Here is a 15,565-nt window from a genome sequence, read left to right on the forward strand (position 1 = left end):
AGAAGAAAGCAGCATGCCCCTGGCCACGTGGAAAGCCATGTGCACACAATAGGAACAAGTCCAGGCAAATCTCAGACCTCCAGGCAGACTTTTCTGCTCTTCGTGCTGCTTCCTAAGCACCGCTTGCAATTCCCAAACTGACCTCACCCTTAAATTCTCAAACTGACTGAATTTTGTTAAACTCTCATAGTTTGACATTGAATTATTCACTGTGGTGAGGCCAGCCTTATGCAATTGGGGTTCTGTGCTGTGCAGGACACCCCAGGGTTGGAGCTAGCCTGTCTGTCCAGCCACAGCGTCCCTGGGGTCACACATCCCGCCTGGCACGACACCCAGTGAGCAGCTTGTTTCCTTCCCAGAGCAGGTTCTGCTTGGGACTCTGCCCCTCCTCCCGGCTTCTAAGCCTAAGACAAATTATACTTGCCCTTTGCAATCCAGCCCTGAGGATGCCCACCCCCACCTGCGTCCAGGCTGGGTCAGGTGGCTGTCCTGTGTGCACCCTAACACCTAATTGACTACTTAACGCCCTACAGAGTAATTTCTTGTTCCCACAGCTGTCTGATTCTTAGATAAAAGGATCTAAGTTGTACTTATGTTCTTATCCCAGGATCCTAGCACACTGCCTGCTATATAATAAGCACTCTAGACATATTTGTTAAATGAGTAACTGAATAAATGAGGAAGGAAATGAATATTTATTTAGAAGTATTTCTAGAAGTTTCCGGAAAGCCACAGAACTCCTTTCAGCTGACTTTTTTGTCTATCTCCCTTCTGGATTCTGCACATGCACCTGTGACACCCTAGTCATGTCCCTGTGTGTATGAATTAAGGATACCCAGCAGGACGGAGGGCTCAGTGTCACAGCATTTTAGGGTGGGAAGGATAGAGGCTTCCGAGAACGGCAAATAGGTCACCCAACATTTTCTGACCAAACAGAGACTCTCTTGCAGCTCATGACTTGTTGAATTCTGAGCTGAGGGGGCAGCAGCTGAGGATACAGCAGTATCTGAATGCCCCTTGATTCCCCGCATCCCTGCACAGTCACTGGGCTTTGGGGGCCCAGCACCTGTGAACCTCTCCACCGACACCTCTCATGGTTCTCCACCTCACTCTTTCATTCCAACTGCACTGCTCTCATGGCAGTTCCAGAAGGGCATGAAGCTTTTTCTAGCCTCTGTGAACTAAAATATTGCCTGCCGTATCAGTAAACAAAGGACGTTGCAGCCATCAAGCCATCACATTAAAGCTGCCCTGATGGTGAGCCCCAAGGGAACTCTGAATGGAGGCAGGATGCCCCCCCATCGAATCATCAGGCTGCAGCCACCCACCCTACGCATGTTGCACCCGAGGAGACTCAGGATAAGAGAGCACAGGACACTGGCCCCAGATAGCTGAGGTGCATATCAAAGGAATGATTTCAGTACGCCCAGACTCTTGCATCTTCCCATACGTAAAAAAGCGCTACACTCCTTAACTTGAGATACCTGGTTTTCCTTTATTAACAGTAGTCTTTTGATGTTCCGACTACCTGGTCTTTGTTGCAAAAACTCCTGTATATCCTGGCTCCCTCCACCGCCCTTGCCTCTTCAGAACAGTTTCTTAGCGTTCTCTGAGATGCTGTGTCCTGGGCTTGAAGTCCTCGGAATGTTTGCCAAATAAAACATAACGCTCAGCTCTTAGGTGGTGCCATTTTTTTCCATCGACACCTCAAAGTCTTCGCATATGCTGTTCTCTCTGCCTGGCATGCCCCTCCCTGATTTCTTTCACTTTGGGTCTGATGTCCCCTGTCCTACCTAAGTCAGGTGTCTCATTATCTCTTGGCTCAGGTGATTTCCTTTAGAGCATGTGCCACCCACAGGCTTGTCCCTCTCCTTCTGTCTCAAACCACCACCAGACTCTCAGCACCAAGAGAGCAGAGCTGATGCTGTCTCGCCCAGCCTCCTGTTCTCAGGGCTGAGCCCAGGGCCTAGCACACAGGTGTTCAATAAATATTTCTCAAGTGCACAACTGTCACTCTGTAGGCTTGTGGCTCACGCCGGGAGCATCTTCTCCTTCAACTGAAATCCACAGAGGGTACTCAGCCAGGCTAGGGTTTTCCCAAGAGCCCCCTCTTCACATTCTGAGTCAGAGACAGCAAATTTGAAATTCCATTCGGCCACATTGATGATATAGATTCCATTGGAAAAATACCTTATGCCTTACGCTCATCTTTTCTCCCTTAGCTGTGTTTTGTATCTTTTTATTCTCTTTTCCCCATGACGTGGACATTTGGTCATTACTGATTTCACTTCACCAAAAGAACATTATTCTTTCGATTTCCTTGTTGAGAATGCCCTTGTGCATAGAAAGATACTTTCACCATGAGCCCACCTGAGATTTCTGAGTAGTTACTTCCTAATGTGAAGAATATTTTTACAGGTGGCTAGAATGCTAAAACATTAGCAAGCTTTGGTAGAGTTCAGGGCAGTATATATCCCTTAGGAGTTATTCTTGTTTGAGCTGCTATTTCTGGCAGTGCTGTATGTACTTTGGGAAGCCCCAGGAATGAATCTTTGGTGGTGATGGTTGGTGTGGATTAAGCTCACACCACCGCTGCCTTAAATAAAAGCGCTACCATGTTGACGGCCCAAATCCACTCCAGCCTCCTCTAACTTCCTGTGCCTTTCACTTTCCTACACACAGGAGACTTCCTCAAACGGCATTTTCTCCGATACACTGAGTACATGCCGTTATAGAGGAGCCCATACTCCTGGAGAAATTTGGCAGATGAAGTCATTTTGTGAAGTCTGAAGGTCACTTTCTTGGACTCTCTGACCAACACTTTTCCCTCAGGGTAATGTGGTCAGCTCCTTGGGAACTAAGGTGGCTTGCAAAAAGGTATGTCTATGTACAGCTGATATAAAACCAGGAATGAAAGAATAACTTGTAAGTATGTGTGTGTATACATGATAACAACAGCTTATATTTATAAATGCTGTATGCTCTACGCTGAGCAATCTGCACAAAATATTTCATTTAACCCTTGCAAGTATTGTGCCCATCTCAAGATGAGAAAACACCCAGCCATTAAGTGGTGGGGCTGGCATTCCACCCCAGGCAGCTTGATTTCAGTACTCTGTTTATTTGTGCGTGTGTACATTCATATATGTATATGTACACACATCCACATCACACACATGTATCATATATACATACACACGTGCTAACGTATATGTAAATGCTTACGAAAAGTTTCCGGGTGGACACAATACTCTGTTAACTGTGGGAAAGGGTATGAAATTGGGGGTCGACGCCTACTTGTTACCCTAGCCACTCCTCTAATCATTTGAATCCTTTGAAACAAACATGGATTATTTCTGTACTTAAAAAAACCAAGTTATCGATTTTGCTGAATGTGTCTCCACTAGAAATGCTTACTGAGTCACTGAATGTTATGTATGGCTCACGTTTTTTTCTTTTCTTTTGCCTTTGGAAGGGCAAGTAGGAAAAACTGGCAGGATGAGAAAGCATAAAGTTAACAGGGAGCAGCATCTTGAGACCTCCTTGCCTTCCAGAACACCAAGGACAGAACAGTCCACAGACAACTTACCCCTGGCCACGGGACACTGTCTCTCCAGCTCATTCCTGCCTCAAATCCAAGAGCTTCGGCAGTAAGAGTACAAGAGAATCTGTTCATGTCTTTTTCGCAACTCTCTTTAAACATTCTGACTTCCATAAATTCATCCTCTCGAAGGATGCCGGCTGGTTTGAAGATGCTCATGGCACCACGATACCAAGTACTGGGTTGGTACAGCTGTGGACACCATGAGACATGCTCTTTGTGCCTCCAGGTGAACGGAGCAGGCGCTTTGCTTATTTGCACTGTACCCTGCATTTCTACCACAATTCGTTCTTTGTGCATTTTAACATCTCTTCCTCCCTCACTGATCAGTGAACTCAGCTTTTCCCAGACTGGACCTTGACTTTCTTATTTGATTGTTTTTGTGTTTTGTCCTTACTCCCTTCCTCAGCGTGGCTGCGAGCTTTTCCATGCGTTGGGCCATCTGTGTGCTTCTGGGAATTGTCTTTTCATACCCTTTGTCCATTTTCTACTGGCCTGTCTTGTTCAGTGCTTTACAGCCATTTTTACACAGTAAGGCTATTAGTCATTGGGAAAAGCAGTAATAATAGTAGCTAAAGCATAACGAATGCTACTCTGCGCCAGGCCCTCCGCTACGCACTTTACATGCTCCACTGAATTTTCATTCTCGTTTAGGAACCTCAGTCACAGGGATTCAAGCCCAGCAGGCTGGCTCCCAGGTTAGTGTTCCAAACGTGTTCTTATACCACTAAGGACATCCTGGGCCCTCACACGCCCTAGACACCCTCCTCCTCTCCGAGGCTTTTCTACCTGTCCTTTCAGGGTGACTGCTTCCTTTTGAAATCTGCAACATATATTTTAGGGCTAATTGTATCCATTTTCAGAAATTCAATTGTCCTAACACATAGATGACACCCAAATCAGAACACCAGTCTCCACCCTTCCAGATCCATGTCTCTATCTTCCTGTGTCTCCTTCTGAAAATTCAACACGGACTTCAAGTTGAGGTGGTAGAAAACCAGATCCCTGAGGTAAAGGGAGGTCTCCAAGACCAACCAAGCTGCAAGGGCTTGGGATCCAGAAAATACTGGGTTTAAATTTAGACTCATGCCCCAAGGGATCATGACACAGTACATAAGGTCTAAAGTCACCTACAAAATGGGAATAGTAATACTCTTGGCTTTGCTAGGTAATGGTGAGGAATGACTCAAGGAGTGTCTAGTTCTGGCCACGGAACAGCAAACGTTAGCGTTTCTCCCGCTGAAGACCCGTGCTTCCTTCTGGTTTCTGCGTTGCAGGGGGCTTCCAGGCCTGCAGTAGGGTAGTTGGTGGTCCCCGAATCGGTTAGAGCCCAACCTCTGGAGTGGCCTCGGGTCAAATTCTGGTTCTACCAGTTTGTTGCTGTCAAATTAATTCTCCAAGGTTCAGGCTACTCATGCGTGAAATGGACTAAGGAGGGTAGCCAAGTGTGGGATTTCTTGAGGATTAAATGTTCCAGTCCATGGAAAGTGCTTGCCACACAGTAAGTGGTGCGTTCATTCACAGAGCATTTATTGAGTACCTGCTACGTGCCAGGCATGTTCTAGGCGATGGTGACCCAGCGGTGTACCGGCCATTGAAAGTGTAAATGGCTAGACGCTATGTATTCCATTTGCGATCTGCTTAGCAGGAAGTTCTTTGTAATTCTCGATGTGACTGCCTTTTTCTTGTTCTTACTTTTTAAACTTTGCGCTGGTCCGCAGTCTCGCACCTGCTTTTTTTTCCACGGTCCTAGACAAGTGTGTTGTAAGAAGGATTTTGAGAATTAGGCGCCACCGTCCGCGGCCTGGTCAACGCCAGCTTGCGGATCCAAACCTCACCCAGGGGTCTCCGCTTGGGGCTCCCAGAGAAGGAGTGGAAGGATGGAGATGCCAGGGGCTTATGAGCGCGGCCAAAAGATCGCGATGCAACAGCCACTTCTAGATTTGCTCGGTATCAAGGACCACGATCCCGGGGGCGCCCGGCCGCCTGGACCTCGCTCCCTGGCCGGCGCCTAAAGGAGGAAGAGGAGGAGACGCCGAGGCCGGATCCCCGCCGGGGCTCGGGGAGACGCGGCGCCAGACCCAGCCTGCGCGCGCTCCCCCGCCCGGCCTCCCCGCGCGCCCCGGCTCGGCCACGCCCCTCCGCCCTCGCCCCGCCCCCGAGGACCACACCCCACCCCCGCCTCCCGGCCGCCGCGGCTCGCCCCTCCCCCAGCCTCCAGGCGACAAAGGCTCGGCCCCACCCCCTGCTTTTCCACCCCTCACCCCCGCCCTCCCCTCGGCAGCTTCAGATAGGCCCCGCCCCTCCACTATAGCCTCGCCCACTAATTATTCACACCCCGCCCCGCCTTTCGGCCGCCTTCTAGACCCCGCCCCCTCTGAGCTTGCCCCGCCCCCTGCTAGTCCACACTCCGCCCCTGCCTCCCGGAGGTCCAGGCTAGGACCCGTCACCTCCTTCTCCAGGTTTTCCTCCCACCCCAGTCTCCCCAGGGGGCTCGGCTCAGACTCTGCCGCCGCCGCCCAAGGCCCAGCGCCGGCGCAGGACCACCCCTCTCCCGCGGCCCCGCCTCCGAACCCCCGCCCCCTGGACCCCGCCCGGGTCGGGAGACCACCCCTGCAGCCGGCTCCCTGGTCTTGGTCTCGCGCGCCCCGCCCCCGCCCCCGCCCCCGCGGCCCCGCCCCGGCGCGGGGACCACCCTCCGCCCGCGGAGGCGGGGGCCAAGCGCTCGGGGCACTCTCGGCTGTCCCGGCCCTTCGCCGCCGCCGCCGCCGCCGCCGCCGCCGCCGCCGCCGCGTCGCCGCGCGGTGGTTTCTGCGGATCCGCGCGCGCCGCCAGCCGGGAGAGCTCTCAGACCGCGAGGAGAGCCGCAGGAACCCGCGGGACGCAATGCGAGCCAGGTAGGCAGGCTGCACCCCGGGCCGTCCCCTGCGGGCCGCTCCAGCCCCGCGCCCAGCCTCTCTCCCGCGGCGCCTGCTGGGGCTCGGCAGGTTTGCACGCCTCGCGGGCGCCGCTCGTTCCCCCGCCGCCTGAGTTCGGGGCTCCGGGGTGCCCGGGCGCGGCTGGCGCCGGACGGCTTCGGGAAGCCTCTCGCGCCCCTCGTGCTCCTGGGGGACCCAGTCACCCCGGCGCAGGCGGGCGAGCCGGGGTTCCGGGCACGGAGCGGCACTCATGGCCCCCGCGTGCGCCCGGGGGATCCCCCTCCCCTGGCCCTAGCGCTTCCCGAGGTCGGCCCTGAAGGGTGGCCCGCCTCGGCGACCGGACGCGTCTTCGGGGCGCTCGGCTTGGGGGGCTTGGGCGCTCCCAGGGCTGGAGGGGCCGGGGCTTCCTCTGGCGCGGCCCTGGGGAGGAGGGAAGGGCGCGCGGTCCCGGGTTAAACTTGGTGACAATGCATATTTCAAGTTCTTCGGAGACCTTTTATTTTAGGATGGAAATGAAAACCCCGATTTCTGGCTTGGCCGTCCGGGGACCGAGCAGCCGCGAGGTGACAGCGCCGGCGGCGGGCGGGTGGGGACGGCCGGCAGAGACGCACGTTGCTGAGTGGTGTTTCCCGGGAAGCCCGCTCCGCGGTGCGGATTGGTGGTCTGTAGGATCCCAGCCTTGGAGTGCGGCGGCTCCTAGCCCGGGGCAGGTCGTGCAGCCAGTGGGACCAGGCCGCGCTGGCTCTTCCCCGGGGTGTTGGGCGGCCTGCGGTGCCGCCAGGGGGGCGCAGCGGGACGGCGGCCGGGCTTCCTGCGTGAGGAGAGGCGGGTGGAGTCTCACCGGTCAATGAGATTTAAAAAGGGAACGCCGGGTTGCATTTTATCCGTGCTTATTCTTTCAAAGTTAGTGCAGCAGATCGGTACCGTGTGCTTTGTCAGTAATAAGAAGTTCGCATAACTTTTGTTCCGATCACAAAAGCAATATATTCTCTGGGTAGAAATCAGAAGTATAAACAGTAAAACAAACCATCATTGATCCCACAGTTCCTGCCGGCCTCAATATTTACACTTTGATATTCACGTTTCACAGGCTTGCCGATCTAATCGATAAGTTTACAAGTGGAGCCTCTCTTGACTAAATGAAAGCAATCCCTTTGTGCAACTCTCCCCTTCCCACCCTTCTAAATGGGTTTGTCTCCGAGCACCAAAGTTTGGGTGTATCGGCCAGGCTCCCGTCTCAGGCTGAGTCCCCTTTCCAGTGTGTGGTGTCCTCCATGCCTTCTGTAGGCTGGAGATGGAGAGAGAAGCCAGCAGTCAGCTAGACCACTGGCTCAGACTGGATTGGCTGTGGTTTTGGTTCCTTGCCTTGAAAAAATGAAGGTAATGATTCTCAATCTGCTGCTCAGGGCACCATAAAAATTAATGGGTGGTTTGCAAAGCGTTTTGACACCCTTGGGTGGACAGCGGCGGTGCTTTGCGGGGCTGGGGGTGTCCCTTGCTTTCGTCATCAAATAAAACAGTGTTATCTCCTACTTGGCCATCCTGACCAGGAAACGGGCGCCAGGAGTGACTGGTGGGGTCCGGAGAAGGTTCCTGGTTCCCTGCTCAGTACAGTCGGCCCAGGCTAAGCCCCTCAGAAAATGGGGGGGCTTGGAAGGAGACAGAACTCCCCAATCCACCTTCCCTGTCTGCTTTCTGCACGTGGGCAGATGTGGAGAGTGTAAGGGGGCTTTGACGTTAAGACGGGGACCCAGGGTTCACAGGCCTGATGCCCGCCCATCCAGAATGCCGAGGCTTGCTGATCCAAGAGGGAACAGTTAGTTCTGGGAGAAGGGCTCAGGCTGTGAACAACCCTGGCTTCCTAGGCATTTGTTTTATGGCTCTCTTGTTTACGAAATGAACAATGACCAGCTCAGATCTGCGGTGCCTGAGAAGCTTCTGTGAGCTTTAATTTTTTTCCTGTTGTCCCAAGCCTCTGGCATCGTGCTTTACGGGGCTTTTTAAACAATTGGGAGAAACTCATATCAGTTGTTAACGTCTGATACCGAAAGCGGGAGGTGCCACACAGGTTGCCTTTTGTTCCCCTAGCACAAAGCAGCGGTGATGGAAGCTCCTCTTTCTTAAGCAGGTCTCGAGGGCTCCAGTTTGTCATTTGATAGTTTCATTTTTTTTTTATTGTCGCTCCCACCAGCACTTTGTTCTGCCCAATGTCTAGTAGCTGACCACAGCCCAGACACAGGGGGGACCCAGAAAGTGGTCTGGACAAGTTGCTGACAAGTGTCCTTCCGGGGCTCATCGGCTCTTAGTACTGTGCCCCGAATTTTCTCCGCGTAGGGAGGAAAGGGGGAGTCTTCCTGGATCTTCTTCTCCACTGCTGTTTGCTAACTGGATTTCTGGTTACCCAGCAGCCTGGAATTGTTTTCCTGCCGGCTGCTTCAACAGACCTTTTTCTTATTCTGATGGTTCTAGTGTGATGATAAGATTTGCTAACGTAAGTGGGGTTTGTGCCCCGGGTCCTGGGAGGCCACTCCTGAGTTTAAATCCTGGCACCCGGGCCTGTGAAGTGTGGGAGGGTGTGTGCGCTTCCTTCTTCCCGGGGAGGAGGCCAGCTGGCTTCCCTCAGCTTCTTAAGGGGAGCCCTTGGCCCAAACAAGGTTAGGAGTTAACTGCTGTGTTGGGCCCTGGCTGACCTCACCCCCAGCTCGGGGCAAACCTCCATGGCTCCGTGTTTGAGGAACCAGCCTTGCGCCTGCCCGATACTCAACGGAGGAGAAGCCGTTGTTCAGCCAGTGGGCCTTGCTTCATCCACGTGGGTTTCCCTTAGCTTTGTTATTTTCAGATTCGATACCCGCATTGGGCCACGTTGCAGTTTTTCTTCTGAGAATTGGATTCAGGCCCCTGGGATATTTCCTAAGGCCCTGGAGATGGGCGCTAGGACTTCTTTGCCCTGAGGTCACTGCCTGATAACCAGGAACTGGGAAGGGTCACCGTGCAGGTAAAGTAGACTGCTTGGCCGGGAGGGGAGCCCGGGGGCCGTCCAGTGTCGCACTCAGCTTCCAGCGAGCTGGGTCTCCCGCCTTCCCAGCTGTTTGCACAGTAGAAGCCCCATGTCCTCCCATCACACCCTGGAGAGTTAACAAAAAAACAGTTCAGCCAGCCCTCACACACAAGGGAACCATCCAGCTACTTACTCAGGGTCTTCAGGGAGCCCGAGCCTGCTTCTCCGTGGGCCCCGAGGGCATCGTGTGTTATTGGACCGCATGTCTGATGCCATGAGGACCAGTGTCTCAGGGGAAAGGATGTCTGCGATGTTCAGCCTTTAGAAAGCAAGAGAACGCCTAAGGTATTTTAGAAACAGGGTGTGTGATGTGTTTCTAGGAAGGGTGAAATTCCTTATCGTGCCTCACTGCTTCCCATCCACCAGGTGTAAAAAAATAGCTTCCCAAACCTTCGATAAGAAAATATGGACTTGTGGGAGTAGAATGGTGTCCTGAGATCAACTAATTTAAGTCGAGATTCGGGGTGTTTTTTAACGGGCATCGCTTGCTGAGGGTTTGTGATAGACCAGGTCTGGGGTGCACACTTTTATCCTTGCAAAAACAGCGAGGGGTTCCATTTTACAGGGAAGCTAGAATTGAAGTAGTTGCTCCAATCTAATTGACCCAGTAAGTGCTTGATTTGAACCTGGACCTGCCTGGGCCCAGAGCTCTTCATCACAGCTCCCAGTGTGCCAGAACGAAAGAAACAGGTCACACCTTCGGAAGCGTGAAGACACAGGCATGGAGATAGCAGAGTGCCTGCCTCCCTTACACAATGACCAAAAAAAGGTGATGAAATCTTTAAAACCCTAAGAATTTTCGTAGTCTAAATGGAAAGCAACCCGTTTGCACCTTTGCTCCCCGAGAGCCGTGCCCTTGCGCCCGGTCTACAAGGTAAAGTTTGATGTATTTGGAAGTTTGCGATTTTGAAGGTGGGACAACTCAGACAGAATCTGCTCTGAAGTTTGTCCTTGTACCATGAAAAGAGGGTATTCTGGGCAGATGAGGTCACTAGAATAAGATTAAGATTATGGGAAGGCTGTTAAGTAAATGTAAGATAAGGATCCATCTTCCACTTTACAATCAAATAAAGGATATGCTAATGAGATTATTCTTATCTGCTCCATCAAAGCTCGTCTTCGGGGAACTCTCAGAGCTGATGCCTGGTAGCCCAACTCTTCTGAACAAATTGAAAAGAATCCTCTCCGTGAAAGGATTTTTGTGGTTCCATGTTCTTACTAAATCTCCCTCTCATCTCTCTCCCCTTCCCTGTTCTCCCAGTCTGCTTCATTGAGGAAAACCCTGCCCCATTCTTGTGAAACAGGGAAGCCTCCTAAGCTCTGTAGGCCTGGAAGGAATTCACATGTTCCCTTTCCTGGCTTTTTCCATGTTGCAGGTCCCTGAGCCTGAAGTGTGCTGGTCAACCTGCTCCCAGGAAAAAAACAAAGCGTCTTGATGGTAGCATCTGTCAACTGCCCTGGTGTAAATCCTCCCACCATGGCTGATTTCAAGCTGCCAGTTGGGTCTGGCAATATTACTAAGTATTTGACAATCTATGTAGCCAATAAGAGTGGGCTGCAGCTTGCCTTTCATTGCACTGAGCTCACCAGCACAGCCCCCCTTGTAGAATGAATGAAATGGTTGCCTGGCTTCTGCTTGGACCACGGCTGCCAGGAGCTGTATGTACTGAGGGGATTTGGATGTCCTTGAGTAGCCTAGTTTGGCCAGCAAGAGTAAAGTGCTTCAAAACTCAAGACTCCGCATTAAAATCACCTGGGGGATTTTAAAAGCTGCCCAGTGGAATCGGCATTCTGTGTGTATCCAGGGTTGAACTCCACTGATGTAGGGAATATGTGTAAGAAGAAAATTAGAGGTATGGTTTGGGATTAGGCATGGCAGACCCTGTATTTGAGGCCAAGGAGTGGAATGTTTTCCGTGTGGGGTGAGGGTAGGTTTTCCAGCAGAAGCCTCGGAGTGGAGGAAGGGCCCACATTTTCCCAGTTGCCAGTTGCCAGTCTGACTCCAGTGGCCTTCCACGGTGGCGGTTGACATTGTTTTGCCTTGGTTGCTTCTGCTGGTCTGGAACGGAGATGGGTCTTCGCAGAGGAAGGGGTCAGGATGAAGTGAGAGATCGCTTCTTGGGGAGACGGCTCCTTGGGTCGGTTTGGTGAGCTGACCTCGGATGTTGCAGCAGAGAGCTGGCGTCTAGAGGAGCTTCCCAGGACCACCCGAGTGAAGAAAGGAGAAACGCAATGGCTGAGGGCTCTTTAAGACTCTGGGCTTGGTTGCTCACGTAAGCTGATTACTTTTTCTCTGTCATAATTAGCAGTCAAATTATTTAACATGTAAGAGCTTCCTTGAGAGGCAGCAAGCGCGTGGGAAGGGGAGTGTCACTGAACTTCTGAGCCATTTTTGTGAGCAGGTTTGGGAGCAGGAAGGGGCCAGCCAGGCCCGCAGGTGCAGATTTAAGGAGGCATCACCCTTGGGTTGTACACACGCAGGGTCTGCCCTGCTGGTCAGGGGTCACCCGTGTGAGAGAGGACTGGCTCGGGCCTCACTTCCTTAGAGTCGAACCCGTGATCGTGGAAGAGCTCACTGCAGACTTGAGTGTGGAGTGGGCCTGGGAGCATGCTTCTCAGTCACCCCATGAAGATGGGGTGGGAAGGCCAAGGGGGCGGAGGAAAGAAGCAGCTGGAGGTGGGAGAACGTGTATCGTGTGTCCCTGAAGCCGAGGAGAAGGTTGGGGTGTGGAGGAAGGGGTTTGGGAGCCCCGTGCAAACAGGACAGTTCTGGGTTATGAATGATCAGAGAAGTAACACCCGGAAGTCTAGGGGCCACTGGGTTTGGCTTGTTAGAACCATGTGACCGTGGTAGTGGGGAAGCTTCTAGAAAACCAAGGACAAGGGGCATAGGCCGCTGAGTTAGTGATAAAAGAAAAAGGACTGTCTTTTGAGAATATCAAGGCAGGAAAGACCCAGAGTTGCGTCAGAGGGCCTGGGATGCTCCGGGCTGCGGAGGCCTGGTCGGGGGCTGACGGGGTGTTAGGACCAGCCCGGAGCGATGGAGGGTCCAGTGAGGGGGTGTGAGCGGCCCGGACTGTGAGGGAAAGAGGTGGGTGTGAGTGGTTGTCATCAGGAGGAACTGGTTAGAAGACTCCCTCGCCCCCCCCATGCCTTTTCACCAGCCTCTTTTGGGGGTTGGCTGGGGGCCTCATTTGCCCCTAAGTCCCAGCTCCCTGAGGCTCCTCATGGAAGCCTTTCCTGACTGCCCAGGCCAGGAGCTGACCGCTGCTTCCTCACCTGTCCGTTGTCCCCCTAGGCGGGGCTCTGCTAGGCATGGGGCTGCATCTTTATCTCTGCATCCTCGCTGCACAGACAGCACATTCCGTGAATGAAGAGGGACCAGCCAGGATGAAGACCGAGGGTGGGGCCTTACCAAGTAACCATACAGCAGCAACGCTGAGAGTCTTCTTAGACATCTTCACAGCTAAAAATTACGCTAGAGGACAGAAGTAACTTCTAGGAATAATGATCAGCTGACTTGTAAACGCTGTCCAGTGGCCCCCTCGCTGCTCTGCCCTTTACCGTTTCATTGAGTCCGGCTTCCCGCCTTTGTTTACCCGTTCATGCTGTTGCCCTTTTGGAAAGGATTTTAATTTTTATAGCTTTCGGATACAGAGAAATACAGCTCTTCCTCAACTTAGGCTGGGGTTGTGTCCCGATAAATCCATGGTACGCTGAAAATATCGTCAGTTGAAAGTGCACTTAATTACACCTAAACTACCCAACATCATAGTTTAGCCTTCTCTAACTTAAACGTGCTCCAAACACTTAGAGTAGCCGACAGTTGGGCAGAATCATCGAACACAAAGCCTGTTTGGTAATTGAGTTTTGAATATCTCATGTAATTGATTGAATATTGTACTGAAAGTGAGAAATAGAATGATTGTCTGGGTACAGAATAGTTTTAAGTGTGTCCGTTCCTGGCCCTGGTGATCACTCCCTGCCCTGCCCAGCATCATGGGAAAGCATCCAACCCACATACGCTAGCTCCAGAAAAGAGCAAAATTCAAAATTCGAAGTACTATTTCTACTGAATGCATATTGCTTTCACACCTTCGTAAAGTCAAGAGATGTAAGTCAAGGACCATCTGTAAATGGAATATCTGAAAAATGCAGGTACCTTTAAGCATTTTAAAATTATCCTAAGAATCATCGTTTTGACAAGTGGTGTCAAATATTTGTATATGTCCCTTACAGAAGTAGAAAATAAAGGTCCGTGTTTGAATTTAACTGGGAATAATGGTTGGAGCTGGTGTATTGATAGCACATATAAGTAATTCATGTAAAGGGCTGGGCCAGGGCCTGTGATCCAGGGCCACTCGGCAGCCTGTGGTGGCGGTAGTGATGGTGTAAAAGCAGTCGCCTACTATGGTCTGGTCTCACTTTTCCTCCCCATCATCCCGTCCCAAATATCCCCTTGCAGAAGTTGTGGTTTTTTCCCCCTTGTGACTTCAGAAATCAGTGTTTATGACATTTTTAGGAGGACAGCTCTATTCTGGTTTTGTGCCGGTTGGCAGCCATTTGGCTGTTTCACCTTTATGTGCTGGATTAGGAAACCAAAATTTCAAATTTTGGTCACATTTCAGGCCCATGTTGGAGTCTTCTGTAAATGGCTCGCTCTTTTCCGTCAACCAAATATGAAGCAACACGATTTGCACAACTGAAATTCATCATAGGTGATTCAAGAATTAAGTGACTAACCATCCATCATGTTCTCCTAAACACTGTTTTTTGTACCCAAGGCATCGTCAGGGAACAGAAATAGCTGAAATAAGTTTTCACCGACTGGAAGCTGACAAGTGAGGAGAGGGGTGGAGTCAGCACCCCAGTCCGAGACCTGGGATCCAGAATGCCCCTGGCTGGTAGGCTGGGGGGACCAGCAGCCAGTGGCTGGAGGCCTCTGTGCCTCTTTGCAAGAAGGCCTTACCTGCCCTAGCTACCTTGGGGGGTGGGAGAGGGAGGTGAAGCATCTTGTGTTCAACATATGTCCTTTCTAGATATACGAATTGTTATGGGAAGAGGGAAGGAGTTTGTTGTGATTTTTCATTCTTTTCTTAAAAAAACCCTGTCTGCTTAAGTCCCCCCCCCACCCCCCACCCCCGCAGTTACTCAAGTAATCGTATGTTCATCTTAGAAACCTTAGAAAATGCAAAAGGAGAAAAAAGTTTCATCAGTGGAATTCTGCCACTCATGGTAACTGCTCTGGGCATTTTTGTGTCTTTCAGGTATTTTCACATGTAAATCTAGACTCTTCCAAACAAAACAGGATGGTGGAGTGGGAACTTGTTTTTAGTTCACTAGATACCTGACGTGTAGTAATCCTTCAATCAGTCATTCATTGTTGAATGAACATTATGCTTTTTATTGAAAATTGTTGACATATCTCCAGATCAGTAAGTACAGGTTTGCATCCTCAGTTTTACCATCAAATTTATTCGGGGATGCACCCTCTTTAACAAGTCTACGTTCATGGACAGTTTCCAGTGACTTTGAAATTATAAACAGCACTGCAGTGAGCATCTTTCAATACATGTAAGTTTCTCCTTCCAATGAGTTTTTTTCTTTTATCCTTAAAATGTATAAAGAACTTTTAACTATATTAACAGTTGGGTGAACCGTATAATTGCTGCTCAGAAAAGCACGTCCAAAGGGAGTGATATTCAGGAAAGTTTCTCTATCTGTTGAATAAGACTTGGTGAACTTTGAGACCAGTCTTAGCCTTGCTGGGACTCCTTTGGGGGGAATTGATTTCTGATCATCAAGAGTGCTAATGTTCTCTGCCTTGTGAGCTTTGCGGGCAGGGGTTGGAAGTGCACATCTCAATTTTAGGGAGAGCACATACATGCCAGTTTCAGAGACAGTAACATATGGGGGAAACCGTGTGTCCTAAAACCTAGGAGATGTTTCTGGTGGACTTCTTCAGGGCTCACTCCTTCCCAGAAGGGG

General features: G+C 51.3%; 1 protein-coding gene across 3 annotated transcripts in view; it reads left to right on the forward strand.

Moving 5' to 3' along the window:
- Positions 1–6,374: 6,374 nt before the first annotated feature.
- Positions 6,375–15,565, forward strand: part of SH3BP4 (SH3 domain binding protein 4) — a 91,383-nt gene continuing 82,192 nt past the window's right edge. For all 3 annotated transcript variants that reach the window (XM_061188775.1, XM_061188784.1, XM_061188758.1), the window contains exon 1: positions 6,375–6,498. The gene's annotated coding sequence lies outside the window, so the exon portion shown is untranslated. The remainder of the gene's footprint in view (positions 6,499–15,565) is intronic.

Source organism: Eubalaena glacialis, chromosome 1 (genome assembly GCF_028564815.1).
Source record: "Eubalaena glacialis isolate mEubGla1 chromosome 1, mEubGla1.1.hap2.+ XY, whole genome shotgun sequence".
Lineage (NCBI taxonomy): Eukaryota > Metazoa > Chordata > Mammalia > Artiodactyla > Balaenidae > Eubalaena > Eubalaena glacialis.